Raw genomic sequence first — 7512 nt, forward strand, 5'->3', positions numbered from 1 at the left:
TAGAGTTAAAAAGCACCAAGATCTAAACAGTGGATGGTAGAAATGTGGCTTCAGACTGGATAAACAGTCAATGTATGACAGCTTCTGGCAGACAACCACAACGCTTGTCGGGTTGATAAGCTGTGACAACAAGTAGTGAATAAACATTGCTTCACAATAAAGGCTCACGAGGCAAAAGGTTCACTTCTACATCGAGGTCTGCAGAGTGACCACCGGCTGCCTTTTAATCCCCAAACTGTCTAAGCTCAGAGTTTGGTTCTGATGCTGCTGGATTTATGTAACTGTTCATGGCGTTATCCACAAACTGTACAGTGACAATTAAAAACTCAAAGTGTACAGACACTGCAGCATTAAAGGGACAGGCCGACATTATGGGATATATGTTTATTTGCTGTCTTCTGAGTTTGAGTTTGACTGACTGATTGATACCACTCTCATATCTGTACGTTAAATGCAATGATACAGACAGTTAGCTTAACCGACCACACTGAGCTTCACAACGGGTCTTCAGAAACCTGTGTGTGTGGGGGACGTCACAGAGACTACGGATGGTTTTATTATACAGTCTTTGGTCTGGAGATTTTTTGATTATAACAAAAATATAGAACAACACCATTTTACTGATTGCTAGAGAAGAACATTGTTTTATGCAACATTCATCCTGATGCCACTGATTATAATAATTCTAATACTCGTTGATAATAAGATGTCAGTCCTTTCACAGAGGCCTCAGTGTGGTGGGATTCTGCAGTGGTACTTTAATTTATTTCTGTAGATTTTCAGTCAAACTCTGAAGGACATTTGTCCAGCTGATCTCCGCCCACAGTCTAAAGTGCAGTGTACACAAGAATCAAGAAAGTGACATCTAGTGAAGTCAAGTTAAATTGATTGTAAATATTCAGAAAAAGAACATTGTTTTATGCAACATTCATCCTGACGCCACTGATTATAATACTCATTGTTAATAATAAGATGTCAGTGATTTCACAGAGGCCTCAGTCTGGGATCCATGGTGTGATTCTGCACTGATGCTTTCATTTTCCTTTTAGAGTTCAGTCAAACTCAGCAGTAATTTGACCAAACTTCCTCTTCAGGCTGAATTAAACTGTCACACACATGAAAAAATGGATGTCTGCTTCTCTCTCTCGTGGGGGATGACAAATGAGTTTACTTCGAAGTGGAAAAACCTGAAACCAGATCAGAATCCAGATCCGTCCCACGATCTCTGACTCCGCTCCGGGCTTTCTGTTCCTCCACCATTTTCTCCGGCCGCCATTTCAGGAGCTGCAGAGGCCTTTTCTGTCATGGAAGAACAAAAGCAGCTCTGTCTTTGTCTGCAGCTTCACGTTCGCATGCAGCATTTTCGTTTACACACTGAAAGACGAGACAGTGACACGACCTTAAAATATTAAAACATTTTTATTAACATGTGGCTGAAAGTGGAAAAGGTCAGCTGGAAACACACACACACACACACACACACACACACCTTTCTGTCCATCTGCATCACATTTGAGATTTTCTTCTGTAGACTTTTATTCTGAAAGTTTTTCACAAAGACGTCTCACAATGAATTCATTACCATGAAAATGTTTAGTTTAATGTTCAATAGTTCTCACAGTTTGATCTTTTCATTCACTTTAGCGTATTTATTTATTTATTTTACATCTCTTGTGTCTCCAACTTGATCAGAAAATCATTTAAAGAGCATCAAAATATTCAGTTAAACATAAAATTCCGCTTTTTTTCTCCGCAATAATCCTAAATCTTCCTGCAGGGACTCACCGTGGGAGAGTTTATAAAGGTTTTATTGCTCTTTAGGGACTCTATAACTGTGCTGTGATATGATTCCCATATGGAGTTTAAACATTAAAATCTAAAATGTGGCTTTAGAAGCTGAATCCACCTCAGATTTTACACCCAAATAAATAATGAGAGCAAAAAAAAGCTGGTTACTTCCATGGTATGGAAACGCCCCCATCCCCCCCCCCTCCACACACACACATAAAGGCCATCTCGTATCAAAGGAGTGTTTGATGTCGGTCGGTGTGGGCCGGCTGGGTTTGGGGGGGTTGGGAGGGGACAGACAGCAGATGAGGGTTGGGGGGGGGCATGGTAAACAGCAGGAATACCAAACCTCCTCTGTTACACAGAATGCAAACACTGTACTGAAACCCACACATGCATTTATAACCAACAAAAGAGGAAGAGACTGCAGCTCTGTTGGCGCCGTCTAGAGGCTTCAGCGTTCATTACAGACTGAATCTGCTCCCTAAAGATCGGACTCAAATTCACCTTTAATGGCTGATTAGTTCCTCCAATAAGCCATTGATTGATTGCTCTATAATAATTCTGAAAATAGTAAGAAAACAGTCCAAAGCTCCAAATTATTTCAAATACATTCAAATTATTACAAAAATATTGACATAATCCCAAAATATTAAAATTATCACAAAAATATTAAAATTATCACAAAAATATTAAAATTATCACAAAAATATTAAAATGATTACAATCTTAAAAGGAAAAACAGCAAATCTTCGTATTGTTAGAAGCTGAAAAATGACTTCAAGCATTGATTTTCTGTCAATAGACTGATTGATTAATGGACTGCTGGGTGGTTCAACTTAAAATCAGTGCTGGGCAGTAATTCTAGTAATAATATTACAGTAGATAGATAGATAGATGGGGCGGCTCAGAGGCAGAGCGGGTCGTCCCCCAATCGGAAGGTTGTTGGTTGGTTGTGCATCCCCGGGCTCCCTCCCTGCCACGTGTCGAAGTATCCTTGAGGCCAAGATACTGGAACGCCCAAATCTCGCGCTCCTGATGCACTTGTCGAAATGTGTGAATGTGGTAAAGAAAGGTGAATTGTGGGCACGGTAGTGATAAAAAGCGCTTTGAGCTGGGTGGGCAAGGACTAGAGAGCACTGAAGGCTCTCTGACATACAAGACAGGTGCCGATTACGTAAAAAGCGCTTTGAGTGGTGCGAAGACTAGGAAGACTAGCAGAAAGGCTCTACTACACGTAGCAGGGTCCATTACCAGCGTAGATTGAGCAGATATTCTTTATGTTGTCCTACAATTTGTGTTATCCCATATGTAGCAGCCCTAGTGGTGGGAGAGAGTAGTCATAGTGGCATGAAAGACAGTAGGGAAATAATAAAAAAAACACTATGTACAGGAGAAAAAAACTGAGAATTCACAACAACAGATAACACAAATAACACATAAAAAGTAATTATATTACTTTGTACAGTAACTAATTACTAATAAATGTCAATAATAATATTACTCTGATTTTAACAGTCTGAATTTTGGGCAGAATGGACACAATTGTGTGTATATTTAGTAGCAGAAAAGTAATATAACTAGTAGTGTAACTGATTTACCTTGTCAGGTTAAGTAATAATATTACTTTTGAAAAGAGTAAAAAATACATTTTTGATCCCAACACATCAGATTTCATAAACTCTTCATAAGTTTGTGTGTCACAAATCTTAATTTGTAAAAAGCTGTCAGATAAAATGTGAAAAGGTTAAACAGGCTTCCTGCACACCTCCTGGAAAACCTGGAAAATTAGACACTAGTTTTCCAGTGATGGATTAAACTGATAAAAAATACTGGAAACTGCTGATTGTATTTTACCCCTCAATTACATACAGTCACTTGAAACTCGACTGTTAATAGGATGAGCTGTCAGCTGTGGAGCGAGAAGAGGAAGAGAGAGAGAGACGGGGGGAGGTAAAGAGTATACAGCTATACTAATAGAAATGACAGATGATGATTATGATGTAAAAGATGATGACAACAACGACAATAGCCATAACAATGGTGAACAATAATAATAATAATGATAATAATACTTGTAAATAATAATAATAATGATAATAATAATAATATAATACTTGTAAATAATAACAGTAAATAATAATAATATAATAACAATAATAATAGTAAATAATAGTAATAAGAATAATCAGCAATATTAGCAGTATAGTGGCCGGAGGCTCCACCAGGAATCAAACTACAGCCAAATGTGTGAATGTAAATGATGTTAATAGTTAGTTTGCCCTCCAACCTGCTGTTGTTTTGTTATTGCTGGTTGAATTTAATCTGTCTGTCATTAACTAACATTTATTTGCCATTCAAAATATGTATGTATGTATTTTTACTTTACACTATGAGGCTATAATGCATTGTAATTACTGTGTGCATGGAAGGATTTATTCCCTGTAATATCTTGTGTTTTGTAACGTTGTAACGTTTTTATTGTGTATAGAAATGTTTTATATGGTTTAATTACTTTTTGATGATCAAAACAATCCCCAACCTTTTTCCTTGAGTAACCATTTTCTATGATTTATTAAACTGACTTAGGAACATATTTTATATAAAACTGTACAATGAACCCAAACAGTGAAGTCAGTAACTGCAGGAAGTTTGTGTAATGAATGATGAATTTTCAGCAGATTATTTCCTGTTAAGTGAACTTTTTATAGAGTTTTCTGTCTGTATTATGAATTTTCTCATCTTTAATAATTAAATAACAATCATACAGACTGTTTTCTTCACTGTTTTTCTCCACAGAAGTGAACCAAACACTGAGATATCGATCTACTGTGTATATTCTTTAGGTTTTCTTACACCCCTTTAAATCAAGAAGGCCTTGCGACCCCCAGTGAAGCTTTGGCGACACCTAGCGTGGGTCCTGACACTCAGGTTGCGAACCAGTGGCTTACTGTATGTTACTGAAGCATTATAGATGATTGATTCTTTCATTTGAATTATCAGTAGTTAAATTAACTTTATATCATGATAATTCTTTGGTAAACGAGGCAATAAAAGGTGTGACATTGAACCTTTAAATGGTTCTAGACAGAACTCTCTGAAGGTGCGAAATACCTTTAAAGGTTCAATTATATTTAATGTGGAGGTAAATTATATGATTGTTTGTGAACTACTAGAAAATGATTTCTTAAAAAGAGTAATAGAGTAAAATTATCTTTAGTTTGTACGTAGTTATTCCACCTCTGGATGTTGATGATGATGAGCTTGTTTCAGGGTGATGAAGATGATACTTTAAGGAGTGTGGATCAGATACAGTTAGGGCTGACTGAGTTATTACAGTTATTAGTTGATTTCTTTATCTGTCTCATATTTATATATTTAAACAGATTCCTCCTCTCTAAACGACCATCTCTAAAATGATCTGTTCTGTATTGTGTAGCATCGTGTGTGTTGAATGGATTCCACTTTTATAGCACCGTCCTAGTCTTTGGACGACTCACATTCACACGTTCATACACCAACAGCATCAGGACCAAGTTGGGATTCAGTATTTTGATCAAGGAGCAGCTGGAGGATTGAACCACCAACCTTCTGATTGGTGGGTGGCCGTCTCTACCTCTGAGCTGCAGCTGGACACGTTGAATCACAGCGTGTTGAATCGCACTGTATCATCAGATAACTACAGCACTGGCCCAAACATTGTGAAAGAAACGGCTGTAAAACGGTCCGATTCAGTCCGATAACCTTTGAAGAGTCTAGAAGAGCTGCACGATTAAATCATTTATCCACATTAAAGTTAACCCTGGAAGGTTATATTTTGCAACCCTAGAGGCGTTAAAAATGTCTGTACGAGGAAGAAGCTGAACCCCATATTGCTCCTGATGCTGTGCCACTGAGATGTGAATGCCATCAGTGTATTTACTGTTTTATTCACATACAGACGTTCAAACTTGTTTCTTTTCACGCCTCAACACAACTCAGTGTGTGAAGACGGTGAGATTTGTTAACACCAGTCCAACCACACTGCATACCAAGGCCTGAAGTCCTCAATGGGCTCAGTTCTGGCCCACTGTTGGATCATCGGGTACTGGAGACATCTCTGGTTCTCTTTACAACTCTGCGGACTCAACAGAATAACCAAAACAATAAAAACAGCTTGGAGGATTTTTCTTCAAGAGCGGTCGCTAGTGTCAATAAAACAAAACATAAAGATAAGAGACGTCCTCACATTCCTTGTTTTACCCGCCCGTCAATCCAAAACCCAAATTATTCCTGTTACTGTCATATAGTATACATATACATATATATGTGTATAATATGGGGTTTACTTCCTCTCAAAGAGAAGCTGCATATTCATCTCATTTAAGAAGCTGAAAACATTCAATATTTGACAGTTTCGATTGGAAAGTGACTAAAACAATAAATGATCAATGAAGTTACAAATTATACCTAAAATGCCGATTGATTAATCAGCTAATTGTATCGGAAGGGCACTTTGTTGTGTTTTCTCCACTGGAACAGCGTCTCAGAGGACAACCCCTGCCACCAGTATCCTGATGATGTCTTCACTGCAGCTGCGAGACATTTCCACCTTAAATCAGAGCTGATAATGGGAGAGGAATGGGTGAGAATTGGCGTGAGTTCGGTTCAGGTTGAGACTTGATGCTGAAGACCTCGACGGCCTCCACAGAGCCGCTCCGACCAAACACACATAATGAGGAAATATCTATAATCAGAGCAAACGTTTCCTGTTCTAAAGGTTACATCTCGACATGTTCAGCTTTATTTATAATGAGGTTGTTGTGAATATGTTGGACAACCGATCAGAAACAGAGAGAAAGTCCCTTTAATCTAATTTTAATCTACAGGTGGAGTTAAACTGGTTCTACTCTCATTGGGATTCAAGTAGTTTAAGTTCCTGAAACTACAAACACTTTTGGGCCATAAAAGGAAAAGTAATGTTTGTTTTTATTTATTTATCAGCATTGCTTCTCTACTGTAGTTGAACCCCTTTTGACCCCCCCCCCACTGACCCCGTCACTTTCATCCCGACCCCCTGGCGATGCGTCCGTCACACAGCTGACCTTTGTGTGGACGTTGCTCACACAGCGACAGCAACCAGACGAGACAAACAGATACAGTAAATAAAATAAAATAAAGGGAAGAAAGAGTAATAATTATTAATAAACTATAAATGACCTATGTGACAACATTTATTTTATTTTATGTGTCTTTAAAGAGGAATGAAGATCAGGATTGTAACTGTGCTGTTGGACTGAGTGAACACCAGAGGGCAGCAGATACAGTCACACAGGAAACCTCAAACATCATCACACTGTTCATGAAAACTTTAAAGAGTTTAAAAACGTATAATTATGAGCTCAGCAGGTTGAAATGAAAGAAACAGTTTATAATATATTAATACAGAAACAAGAAAACAAAGTCAAATGTTGCTGTTGTGCAAACAATAAAAGTTCAGACACAAGTATTTATCAGCCACACATTATAATAAAAGAATAAATCTGATTTTATTATTATTTTATTTTGTTTTTAAGTTTATTCACTTGTTTTAACTGAATGTCAATCTAACTTTATTTGTATAGAACATCTAATAAAAGAATGACAATGAGACTAAATATAAGTGAAAATATTTATATAATTCTGTATTATATTATATAATAAAGTATTCTTCTTCTTTTTGTAATTATTATATTATATTATATT

The sequence above is a fragment of the Morone saxatilis genome, unplaced genomic scaffold (genome assembly GCF_004916995.1).
Source record: "Morone saxatilis isolate NCDOM2014 unplaced genomic scaffold, NCSU_SB_2.0 Contig23, whole genome shotgun sequence".
NCBI classification, from domain to species: domain Eukaryota; kingdom Metazoa; phylum Chordata; class Actinopteri; family Moronidae; genus Morone; species Morone saxatilis.